We start from the raw sequence: 13,432 nt of genomic DNA, 5'->3' as shown, positions 1-13,432 counted from the left end.
ATGTAATACATGCCTCTCTACTTACACCTCAATGGTTGTGTTTTGTTTTTGTTTTTGTTTTTTTCTAATGCTGTCACTTCAGGCCAAACAACAATATCACCCTGTTGGGTACAATCAAAGGTATACTATTGGGTGAAAGAATAGTGACAGACTTTTTAACTCCCAGATTAACCTGTGTCCGGAAAAAGCGGTGTCACTGAATACAAAAGCCATCAATTATAAAAGTTAAATTTTCATTCTCCCAAAAAGCTTCTTTCAAAAAGCAGACTCCTAGTTTCGGGTTGGTATTGTCTTTAAGTCATTTATACTTTGACAGAGACAAAGTGAAACCTAATTGTTTCAAGCCATTGACACTTGATCAAACAGAAAGGAAGATAAAAGATAAGATCATGGAATGTCTGAATTGTAGGATCATTTACTCATTCATTCCACTGATAATTATTGAGTGTCTACATTGTGCCAGAATTTTCTCCTCACCTTAAAGAGGCAACCTGTGGCCTGTAGAATCGAATTATTTTTTCTAAGACACAAAGCAGGCTTTCTAAAAGGTAGCTCAGTATTTTTCCCTGTTAGAAATTATAATGTATCATTAGAAAAATAAGACTTTACTAGGATGATTAATGTGTCACTTTTATGAAGGTACGGCCTACATGCTTTCTCCTAGGCCATGCAGTACAGCAATGGATGTGATAGCATAAACAGCCAGTGAGCCCTCTCTTGTGATGGAGCTCTGTCTTTAGAATCCAGGTAACTGTAGGTAGAGTGTGCTGGATCTTTCCATAGGCCCACCTTCCCTCAGCCTTGTCTGCGCCCCAGGCTCCCAGTTATGATGGAAGGTAGAAACTGACTTTCTTGTCCTTAGGATTTGGTTAGGTTCAGCCAGTGGGAGGCCCTGATTTCCCCCCAATCTCTCCATCTCTTAGTTGGGCTCTGGGCTGGGTGTGGCTGGGTGTGACCAGGGCTTCTGCCAGGCGGCCCACCTTCGCCGCTGTTCTCTCTCCCCACATTCCCGAACCACTTTCCCCTCTTGCTCCTTCAGGCCTAAGATGGGAAAGGACCTCACCAGGTGCCAGCTGGGAAGGCTTCAGTAGCTATTGCTTCAGGTAGAATGAAGTTTTGTGGGGCATGAGGCATATGTAACTTTGAGAGTTTTCTTTAAGACAACACAAAATTCTGGATTATAGATTTTAAGGAGCGGGCCTTGGAAGAGGCCATGTGAATGAAGAATCCTGAAGCCTAAGGTTTTTTTTAACCCCTCTTGGCTTTCTTAAAACCTTGCCCACACTTTGTAAATAGTCCTTCACTACTTTCCTTAATTACACAGCTTGAGCGTGCTACGTGTTTTCTGTGCTAGTATCGTGACTAATTCTACTGTGTGCCTAATTACGACTAACAAGTACCCCAGAAGGTTTCTCTACCTGTACTTTGAATAGTCTCCCCAACATTTTCTTTTTCTCACAAAGCTATCTGGCTGAATTAATTTGCTTTATAGTTGAGACGTATTATCCTAATTTGGTGATTTTTTTTCTTATGCATAATGCGTAACTAAAAGGAGATAGAGGAGTTTGAAATTTACAGCAAAAGTATTTCTTATTCTACCTCCTGGATTATATACATACCCTGATTAACAAAATCAAATTACTGACAAGTTAGTTCCTAACTAAAGTTTAGCCAAACTGGAAAATGGAAGTGTGTTCCTTGTGAAGTAGTCAAATTATTTCCTTTTTATTAACTTGTAACCCAGAAAGTACATTCCTTATGCAATTTAAAAAGAATGACTTGTGCAATAATTCATGTCAAAGATCAAGAATGGTTACTTTAAAACACTTAAAAGCCACTGATGAGTCTCAGAATCTAAGTACTATAGAACCAAGGACTAAACTTCAGTTGCGTCATCCATGTATAAATGATATGATGCGGGAGATGGCGATTAAGTTGGGGGAAAGAGGGTGAAGTGGCCATTGGAGACAACTGACACGGCCTTCCTGCCCCGACCAGGCACAGCTACAGCCAAGTCAGGGGCCCTGGGGCTGACTGGGACCCAGAAGAGAAATGAGAGCTGGACAAGAGGAACAGACAAGCCTCTCCAACACAGCACGGACTCTAGCTAGGCTGGCTCTGAGACTTCTAGTGACCTTGAGACCTCATAACTTCAGGTCAGTTTAGCCATGTTTTTAAGTGTGGATTTAATCGTGGATTTATTTCTAGAAAATGGAACAGTCTTTATCTTTCCAATTAATAAACACTGCCCAGAAATGTCTTAGTTTCCTGTAGTTTCTAGTGAGAATTGTTGACTTTCTACCAATACTTTTCAAATTAAGAAGCAGATTTCACACTTTTATGAACAACTCAGGAATACTACTAAATGGGTTCAAATCACTTATTCTCTCAAAAGTTGCACATCTATCATACAGGGCACTGAGAAATTCATGTGAAATGATACATGTGAACATCTTTTGAAAAGCACAAAGTGGCCTATGACAGTGATGGCTGGCTTTATTAACAGTGCGATATTTTGCTGATGTTTTGCTCAAGTTAAAATTATAGAAGCTAAGTAAGTAACACAATGAATTCATGGTTCTCAACTGGTGAGAAGGAGATGAAAATAACAGCTTTATCAGATGTGGTTTCTAATAGAGTTAACTTGTCTGCAGAACTTGGCATATCATTGCTTATGAGTACTCATCTTTAATGTGTCATGGCTAGAATAAAGAAAATGATATAAGCCTACTCTTTTTTTAATCTCTTTTTTGCAGCTCATAAGGTATGGAGGATATGCAAACTAGGCAGGGTGAGCACTTTTGAATCACCCTATGTAAAACAGCACTGTCACTTTCTATGATCTATTCTCCTTTTTCTTCATAGCACTTAACATTACCTGAACCATATTGCATATATATTTGTATATTTCTTTATTGTCTGTGTCTGCTTACAGAACATAAGCTTCATGAGGAACAAGAATGTTAATTTGTTCACCTGTGTCCCTAACTCTTCATCAATGCTTGGTACCAATAGGCACTTAAATATTTATCAAATGTACATATTTTCCAGAAATCCTTTAATCTCCAGCCTATCAACAATCAAGAGTCAGACAACAGTGTATCATGGAATGGACAGTGGTTTGGGGCAATCACCTATCACCGAACCTGAGTAAGCAACTTTCAGATAGAAACAAAGGCCTGTCTCTAGCCTTATTCTCTTTCTCAAATGACTCCCCAAAATCTAGTTTCTAAAATATTCCTCCTCTGGATTATTTTAAGGATAAACTGACGTGTTTGTAAAATGCCCAATACAATCTCTGGGGAAGAGAAGGGAAATGGAAAAGAAAACCATGAAATAAATACATATTTGACCCCAAAACACAAAGTAGACAAATAGGATTGTATCAGACTAAAAAGCTTCTGCACAGGAAGGGAAACAAAAGAGTAAAGAGAAAACCTACAGATCGGGAGAAAATATGTGCAAATCATACATTGGATAAGGGATTAATATCCAAAATATACAAGGAATTCAGACACCACAACAGCAAAAACAAACAATCTGATTTAAAAAATGGAAAAAGGATCTGAACTGGCATTTCATAAAAGAAGACACGCAAATAGCCAAGAGGCTTGTTTTTTTTTTAGTGCTCAATATCACTGTTCATCAGGGAAATGAAAATGAAAATTGTAATGAACTATCACTTCACATCTGTTAGAATGGCTGTGATCAAAAAGGTGAAAGATAAGTGTTGATGAGGATATGGAGAAAGGGAATTCTTATACACTGTTGGTGGGAATATAAATTAGTATAGCCATTATGGAAAATGGTGTGGAGGTTCCTCAATGAAACAAAAATAGAACTGCCAGCAATCCTGCTTCTGGGTACATACCCAAAAGAAATGAAATCAGTATGTGGAAGAGATATCTGGCCCCCTGTATTCATTGCAGCATTATTCACAATAGCCAAGATATGGAATCAACCTAAGTGTCCATCAGTGGATGAATGGATAAAGCAAATGGGGTATGTATGCACAGTGGACCATTATTCAGCCTTAAAAAAGAAGGAAATTCTGTCATTGGGAACACTATAGATGAACCTGGAGGACACTGTGCTAAGTGAAATAAGCCAGGCACAGAAGGATAAATAACACATGATCTCACTTATATTTAGAATCTTAAAAAGTCAAACTTATAGAAGTGGAGAGTAGAATAGTGGTTACCAGAGGCTGTGAGTTAGGGGAAGTTTGGAGAGATGTTGGTCAAAGGGTATACGGTTTCAGTTAGGAGCAATAAATTTTCAAGATCCATTGCACAGCATGGTGACCATAGTTAATATTAATGTATTACATATTTAAAAATTGCTAAAAGGATAGATTTTAAATGTTCTCATTACAAAAAATAAGTATCTGAGGTGATGGATATGTCAATTATCTGGATATAATAATTTCAATGTATACATCCATGTATACAACACAATGTATACAATTACAACGTATACAACAATGTATACATCAAAACATCACATTATACCCATATATAAAATTATTTGCCAATTATACATTTAAATTTAAATTTAAAATTTTTTAAGTAAAAAAACACACACAGGCTGGGTGCGGTGGCTCACTTCTGTAATCCCAGTATTTTGGGAGGCCAAGGTGGGTGGATCACCTGAGGTCAGGAGTTCGAGACCAGCCTGGCCAACATGGTGAAACCTCATCTCTACTTAAAAAAAAAAAAAAAATTAGCCAGGCATGGTGGCTGGCGCCTGTAATCCCAGCTACTTGGGAGGCTGAGGCAGGAGAATTGCTTGAATCCAGGAGGCGGAAGTTGCGGTGAGCCGAGATCATGCCACTGCACTCCACCCTGGGAGACAGAGACTCCGTCTCAAAAAAAAAAAAAAAAAAAAAACACAAAAACACAAACAAACAAAAAATATGCAAAAAAGTATATATTTACATTTGAAAGTCAGAATATATAAATAACTAAATGAAAAATATATAAATTATCCTTAATTTTTTCATCCCAAAGTATCATTGTTACTATTTTTTTTTCTTGGCTTATTTTTCCCCAGGGCATTACACAGTATCATTTTGTATATGTTGTTTGGTATATTGTTCTTTCACTGAGTTCATGCCAATAAATATACCTCTATATTAATTTTTTTTTTCTTTTTGAGATGGAGTCTCACTTTTTTGCCCAGGTTGGAGTGCAGTGGCATGATCTTGGCTCACTGCAACCTCTGCCTCCCGAGTTCAAGCAATCCTCCTGCCTCAGCCTCCTGAGTAGCTGGGATTACAGGTGCTCACCACCACGCCTGGATAAGTTTGTATTTTTAGTAGAGATGGACATTCACTATGTTGGCCAAGCTGGTCTCGAACTCTTGACCTCAAGTCATCTGCCCACCTCAGCCTCCCAAAGTGCTAGGATTACATGTGTGGCCTATATTAATATTTCTGATGGTCACATTGAATTCCATTATGCTGATGTACCACAATTGCTACAGTTGTTCATTTATATTATTTTTAATGTATCACAGGCTGCAGAAAATGTATTCCTAGCTTATCTCTACCCATATCATTGATTATTTCCATAAGATACATTCCTAATGGGATTGGATCACAATCCCATTCAGGATTATGGCGTTCTGGATTGTGTCTTTAGGGATTATGATCAAAACCTGATCAGAGAGACCAACAGGAGGAGACTTAAGGGGTGGCAGCAATATTCTATTTCTTGAATTATGTCTAGTAATACAGGTGTTTGCTTTATAATTAGTCATTATTTATATGTTCATACACTTTTCTAGTGTAAGCTATATTTTACAAAACTAGGTAGCTTGCATTTCTTTGGTTTCTTATGGCATTGACTGTGTTTTATATACCTATTGGCCTTTCATTTTTTCCTCTTTTGTGATTTATTTCAGCTGACTTTTTTTTTTTTTAAGACACAGTCTCACTCTGTAGCCCAGGCTGGAGTGCAGTGGTGCGATCTTGGCTCCCTGCAACCTCTGCCTCCTGGGTTCAAGCTATTCTCGTGCCTCGGCCTGCTGAGTAGCTGGGACTACAGGCGCACACCACCACGCCCGGCTATTTTTAATTTTTTTTGTATTTGTAGGAGACGGGGTTTCATCACATTGCCCAGGCCACTCTTGAACTCCTGAGCTCAGGCAATCTGCCTGCCTAGGCCTCCCAAAGTGCTGGGATTACAGGCATGAGCCACCGCACCCAGCCTCAGCTGACAGTTCTTAAGAACCTGCGTGTGCCAAGTACTTTGTAACAGTGATGTGAGGTGATAATTTTTATCTTCATTTCGCATTTGAAAAAACTGCAGGGTGAAAAGAGATTTGCCAATGGTCACACATAGCTGGTGGACTAGAAGATGCATAGTAATGTTTGTGCTGTTTCTCTTCTTCTATTGCTTGTTCCGTTCCTTTGGGCTGTATTTGACTATCACACACATGCACACATGTGTGCACACACACACATGTAAACATGAACAGGGATGAACAAGGTAGGTCCCCTCAGACACAGAAAGAGCTGGAAGCAGAGCCTGCTGCTAAGGAGTGCAGGGGGAAGGGGGACAGGTGTAAAAGACAGGAAATAGACCATGGAGACCAAGGAGCAGGGGCCATGAAGGACAGTTCCAGGAGAGCCCAAAAAGCCACATTGAACCGCTGAACTTGGAAGCAGTTCACACTTCCTCTCGTTGGGGTGAATATATTCTATAAAATTATCCTTGTAAGGGTTTCATGCAACATCAAATGACTTTTCCCACTCAATTTCTTTCTACCCTCAGGAAGACCGGCCTGATTTCCCCTCGAATGGAATTTGGTTTTATTCTTCACCCATTCCATTAGATTCTGTCTTGGGCTGGTGTGATGGGGGGTGGGGAGGGTGGCAGAGGTTAGGACTGTATGTGTCAGGAGTGGGCCGATGGTGAGAAATTTCCTGCTCTTTCGGTTTTGAAAAGTGAAATATTTCATCACCCTCTTACTACAGTGTTCCTGGCAGGCAGCGGGAGCCTCAGATGCCTTCTCTCTGCCTTGGCTTGTGCTTCTGGACTGCATTTTGCAAACACTGCTCCTGTACAGGCTTGAGGTAGACAAGCCTGTGCACCAGGCTCTCCTGCCCTGCTCTAGTCCCGATTACACCTGGAGGCACAGGCAGCAGGTTCCTGCCCATTGCAACACTTCGAATGAAAATTAAAATGTCGTCTCACTAGCCACTACGCTGTTAGTACCTGCAGCACTTGCCATGTATCTTTATCTTCTATCACAGAGAAACTCAAGAGAGAAACAACCTTCAAAATGATCAGCCTGGCCAAAATACCTCCTCCTGCCATTCTCCCCATCCTAAGTTTACCTATCAATGTACATAGGCTATAGTTAACCTGCTTAGAATATTTTTAGATATTTACAATTAGTCTCTAATAAGATAGTTGACCAAAATATCAGAAATTTCAATTAAACTTAAAATTATTTTTGAAGGTTCATAGTCATGATGCTCTTAAACCTAGATTTAAAAAAAAAATTTTGGCAAATCGTTTCAAAAAAGGTTTTAAGTCACAAGGTATTAATTCTATTACGATTTATAGGGGAAGATTAAGACCTTATACCTTAGTGTAAAGATGATTTGTCAGTGTAGTTATTAAGCCATTGTGTCTAAAATATCAAATGATAAGGAAAGTGTTAAGTATTAAAGTATTAACAAAGAAAAGGAAGGCTAATAACGCCCAACACTTAATCAGGGATTTATACTTATGCCTCTATGACCAAACTGGTGAAGCAAAGTTTAATAAGTCTTATGTAAACTTCTTTTTCTTAAAAGTTTACAAGATTGCTTTTTCTTATAATTTATTTTAATCCCAACCACTTCTTAAATAGCAGGGTTGTAAGAAGCCCAGTGTCTCCAATAAATTTTTGTGTCCTAACAAAATCTTGTTTGGGGAAAGTATGTGCAATACATAGTAACTTGTTATGGGGACAGGCTGGTGAGGGCAGAAGGCCGTCAACACCCACTGGGAACACATTTGAAAGATAACCTAAATTTTAAAAGAACGTGTAGTAGAGTTCTAACTTTGCCTACCATTAAGAAAAATAAAAATCAATCCTTACTCTCAAAACAATATTTCCCTAATAGTCTTTTTCCAAGGAGTTGAATATCACTTTGCCTTTGAAATTTGAAAAGGGGGCAGGGGGGAAAGTTTTTTTTTTTTTATCTCAAGGAAAAAAAGGATTAAATAAGTTATTTATAGTACACTCAACAATGGGTCTATAAAATAGACGCTGTAAGAATGACTGATGGAACTAACTCAAATATATTCAATGAGGGTAGCTTGTTAATGATTACCTGTAATATTTTAAAGAACCTAGAAAAGCGCAGACAGCAGCAGATCCTATAGTGGACATTTTTAGTTCTGCTTCAAGCCAAAGTATCCAAGGGTACTCAGCCCCCACTCCACCATATTCCATATATTCACAAATGCTTCAGATTTTTGAGCCCCCCCAAAACTACCAGATCTAGACAATAAATACATCGTGAAGTTACTTGATGTTATTAATAATACTATATAAGTCCAAAACAAAGTCTTAGGCAATGAAAAGAAAAAACTTCAGTTAGTTTCTTACCATAGTGTTGCTTCTTTTTTGTTTTCTATAGATACACCAAGAGAATATGGGAGGTAAAATGTAGCCGTGTGTGCATTACCGTATCAATCTTCGTACTTCTCAAAATACCCTTGTCTCATCCTCCTCCTTCTAGCATACTCTGGTGAGCGCTCATCAGCTCACATTTGGCAGTGCTGCTCTCAACCAGAGCCAAAGCCGGCTCTCTCCCAGAGCTGAATGACAGACACTGACTGTTTATGTGAAAAGCACATTTAATAAGGGTGTGTTTGACTCAAGAGTTGAAAGTGTTAAAGAGGTGTGCCCTTTTTTGGGTGTGACGCTAAACCAAAATTGCTGAAAAGACAACAGAGGAAGTAGTAGGTAGTTTGTAGAAAGTTGCCCTGCATACATTAAATTGCATGAAAAACCTGATTATAGGATTATAGGTAGGTAGGAAGTAGGTAGAGAAAGAAGGATATGGTACCTTTGATTTTCCTTCTCTGGTGAACAAGTTCAATTTTCTTTAATGTTGTGTGTTTTGTTTTGCTTTATTTTAATTCCAGCTTTTATTCACTTACGCTTTTTTTTAAAAACAAAAGTATACATTATACACTACAAACTACATCCCATGTGCCATTACAAAAATGTGTCCAAGCATGCAACATAATAATTGAAAAGGCAAAAATTATGTTCACCTCATAATACTTAAATAATGGACACTTAAATTTATCAATATAATTCAACAATTATAAATTATCATAACATTTAGTCTATAGTTTCTACTTGCTATATGTCTTATCACAAGTTTTCAGTACTTGATAACAAGTTACATTCTTCCACAAAATAATGACACTACTATCAGACCTCTTAATTACTTAAGTCTTTGATGTACATCAGGAAAAAATGCTCTGTTTCTTTCATCATGACCACCAGTATTAGAAACATATATTAAGCATCTGCTGGCTCATGTCAGTGTATTGCTGATGGTGAATATGCATTTGAAATGCTATTCTTTTTTTAAATTTAACTGTAGTGGAAAGCACATAACATAAAATGTACCATCTTAACCATTTTTAAAGTGTAGTGTTCTATAGTGTTAACTATATGTACATTGATGTACAATAGATGTCCAGAACTTTTTCATCTTGAAAAACTGAAATCTATAATCATCCAGAAACTCCCATTCTCCTCTGCCCACCCACTGCCACCCCCAGCCCCTGGCAACCACAATTTTACTTTCTGACTCTGAGTTTGACTACTTTAGGTATCTTGTCTAAATGGAATCATACATTTGTTTTTGGTGACTAGCTTCTTTCACATAGCACAATGTTTTCAAGGTTATCTATGTTGTATGCATATGTATGCAGACTGATACATGCATATGTATCAGTACTTCATTCTTTTTATGGCTGAATAATATCCCATTATATGTATATGCCACATATTCTTTTTTTCCCCCTTTAACTTTTATTTTAACTTCCAGGGTACATGTGCAGGATATGCAGGTTTGTTACATGGGTAAACATAGGTCATGGTGGTTTGCTGCATAGATCAACCCATCACCTAGGTATTAAGCCCAGCATCCATTAGCTATTCTTCCTGATTCTCTCCCTTCCCCTCCCCTGCTGACAGGCCCCAGTGTGTGTTGTTCCCCCACCATATGTCCATGTGTTCTCATCCTACTTATAAGTGAGAACATGTGGTGTTTGGTTTTCTGTCCCTGCATTAGTTTGCTGAGGATAACGACTTCCAGCTCCATCCATGTCCCTGCAAAGGACATGATCTTGTTCCTTTTATTATGGCACATATTCTTTATCCATTTATCTGTTGATGGACATTTGGGTTCTTTCATTCTCTTGACTATTGTGAATAATGCTGCAGTGAACATGGGTGTGTAAATATCTCTTTGAGATCCTGCTCTCAATGCTTTTGGATATATACACCCTGAGACTGGTAGATTATATGGTAATTCTAGTTTTAACTTTTTGAGGAATTGCTATACTCTTTCCCATAGTAGCTGCACCATTTTATATTCCCAGTAATAGTGCATAAGAGTTCCAGTTTCCCAACATCTTCACCAACTTAAAATTTTTTGATAGTGGCCATCCTCATGGATGTGAGGTGATATCTTATTGTTAATTTGCATTTCTCTAATGATTAATAATGTTGAGCATCTTTTCTTATGCATGTTAGCCATTTGTTTATCTTTGGAGAAATGTCATTCAAGTCTTTTGCCCATTTTTTAAAGGTTGTTTCTGTTTTTCAGAAGGGTTGTACAAAAAAGATAGTGATATCTAACTTTACAAAAATATTACAAACTCCCCCAGGCTTGGCAAGAAATGATTCATTTTTTCCTGATCTAAACTCAGCTGTAATTTTCTCTGTAAGTCTATGTAAAAGGATAAAAAGAGAATAGATTAACAGGCTCTCCTAAAAGTAAAAAAAAAAATTAAAAATAGAAAAATGTTAATTTATGAAAAGACTCAATGGTCATTTGCCTACCATGACTATATTTACAGAATGTCATACTCTTGGTTACATGAGTGCTTCTGTATTTCATTTATTCATTCAACAAGCATTTATTGGTTGCCAGCTTTGCAGATTCAGGGATTAAAGGACAAGTCTCTCACATTAAGAAACTCAGTTTGAGGTAAAAGGGAAGGAAGAAGGATGGATATGTGAAGACAACACAAGGGGATATTGTTATAATATTTAGAGGTATGTATATGATAAGTGCCATATGATAATAGCTGCCATTTATGAATGGCCTGCGTAGAAGAAGCAGTGCTTTGTTGAGGAGGTGGCGTTTGAATAAATACTTAAAATACAAGTACCCTAGCTCTGGGTCGGCCCTTTCTTCCTTCCTTCCTTCCTTTCCTTCCTTCCTTCTTTCCTTCCCTTCCTTCCTTCTTTCCTTCCTCTCTTCCTCCCTCCCTCCCTCTCCCACTTCCTTCCTTTCTTCAGAAGTATAATGGCTGATAGCAGATAAAACCCTTATAATCTAATACTAATCTAATTATCTAACAATCATTCATATTATAAACATTTGTTTGGTACTATTACTTTATAAGTACTTGAAAACATAATATGAAAATAAGAATTCTTCTATTAACTCAACCTGCACAGAAAAGATATGAAACAATTAGTATCTTCTATATAGCACCTGCCATGTACTCAGTATGGAATGGATAGAGAACATATGACTTATTTTGACATCTAGAAGCTTATAGGCTTGTCTATAAAACAACCACCAATGTGCAGACAGGCATATAATTAGTTGCTAAAGTATGCAGTTGAGATACGTGTAATACTTTAAGAGTTCAAAGAGGAAGAGATTAGTGAGGGTGTGCAGTCAGAAGACCACAGGAAGAACACAGTACTAGCCTTAAAGGATGGATTTAATAAGATGAGGGCCAAGAAAAGGCATTCTGGGTAAGGGGAACAGACTGAAGAAAGGCAACCAAATGACACCAGGCACAGGGGTCGAACTGGAGTTATGAGGAACAAAGAAGATTGGTGGAATGGATACATGGGAGGTTGAGTAAGTATGATTGATCTCATCTGGGGAAAGCCTTGAGAGGCAAGTCAAGAAGCTTAGGTGTGATGTCATGGGAAATATGAAAACTTTTAAGGTTTCTGAGCAGGAAGGCGACATGATCTGCAGCAGTGTTGGAGAAAGACAACCATGGCAGCCCCTGGTGGGCCCAAGTGGATGAGGACCTAGAGTCGGCAGTTCAGACGTAAGGTGTTAAGGGGCCTGAAGTGACCACCACATATGGAAATGGAGGGAGGAAAAGAAAGAACCGAAGGAAAGCAGACACTGAGAGAGAGAGATGAATCCAAAGGAACTCCATGATGCAAGTCTCAAGGCCTGAAAGAGCACTGGAGAGCTCCGTCGGAGGGTAGGGAGTCCAGCTTGGGTCATGTTGAACTTAGGGGAAGTTAATATTTCTAAGTGGAAATGGCCACAAACCATGTAGGTTTCACTCTCAAAGTTATGCCTCTATGCTTTATCTCAGCCCTAAGTCAGTCTCATAGTAGATCACAATTTGGTAGGAAAAAATATAATCTGCAATTTGTAAATGGCATTATTAACTCTGTTATAGGGCAATGTTCCCTGTAAAAGACAAAAGACACATCTACCTGCTTTCAGCCTCCATCAGCATTTTCCAGTTTTTGATCAGGAGTCAGTCCTTTTGCATGCAGCCTCCACACAGGTGGCTCATGCTGAGGAGCCTTTGTACTGACACCTTCATTAATAAGCATACGCAATAACTGCTCTGACACAACTTGTGAGTATTTCATCATTTTGTTTAAATAAAGTGTTTGAAAAAAGGGTAATGCTTTGTGGTTATCATAATGAATGAAATAAATGTGGCAAGCCTGTAGTTTTGTTTTTAAACAAACCAATGAAATTCTCTTGCAAGAGGAGGCTTCATTAAATTAATATCACACAGCAATTAGAGGAAGACCTGCCAGTTTTAGTTACTTTCCAGCCTTAATCAAGGTATTACACTATGTCATGAGGACACATTTTTTGAAGTACAAGTTGAAAAATGATCAGGTACTCATCACTAGCAACAGGCCTTTTCACAGAGTGTGAGAAAGGGAATGGGAATTTGGCACACCTTCTACTTTCTGCCCCCTTAGCCAAATTTGCCAGGGGTCGATTCTAGCTTGAGGACTTTCCTCACATGTTCATTCTTTCTGTGAATCTGAATTCCTGCTCCTGACTCTGTGACTGAGTTTCTGCAAAGCACAGAGGTGGGGCTAAATGCAAAGAAAAGCAAAATTGCCAGCACCTGATGTTCCTCCCACATTTGCTAGCCTTGCCCTTCCATATCAT

General features: G+C 38.4%; 1 protein-coding gene and 1 long non-coding RNA gene across 2 annotated transcripts in view; one reads left to right on the top strand and one right to left on the bottom strand.

Annotated features, from left to right (window-relative positions):
- The window catches only part of CRYBG1 (crystallin beta-gamma domain containing 1), a 212,056-nt gene that overhangs the window by 65,185 nt on the left and 133,439 nt on the right, over positions 1-13,432 (bottom strand). The gene's annotated exons all lie outside the window — the stretch shown is intronic.
- Positions 782-13,432, top strand: part of LOC129471603 (uncharacterized) — a 55,298-nt gene continuing 42,647 nt past the window's right edge. The window contains exons 1-2 of the long non-coding RNA XR_008653661.2: positions 782-836; positions 1,999-2,156. This is a non-coding gene — a long non-coding RNA (uncharacterized lncRNA). The remainder of the gene's footprint in view (positions 837-1,998; positions 2,157-13,432) is intronic.

This window comes from Symphalangus syndactylus, chromosome 2, assembly GCF_028878055.3.
Source record: "Symphalangus syndactylus isolate Jambi chromosome 2, NHGRI_mSymSyn1-v2.1_pri, whole genome shotgun sequence".
In the NCBI taxonomy this organism is placed as follows: domain Eukaryota; kingdom Metazoa; phylum Chordata; class Mammalia; order Primates; family Hylobatidae; genus Symphalangus; species Symphalangus syndactylus.
Note: the sequence above shows the minus strand (reverse complement) of the source record. Positions and strands in the feature narration are given on the sequence as shown.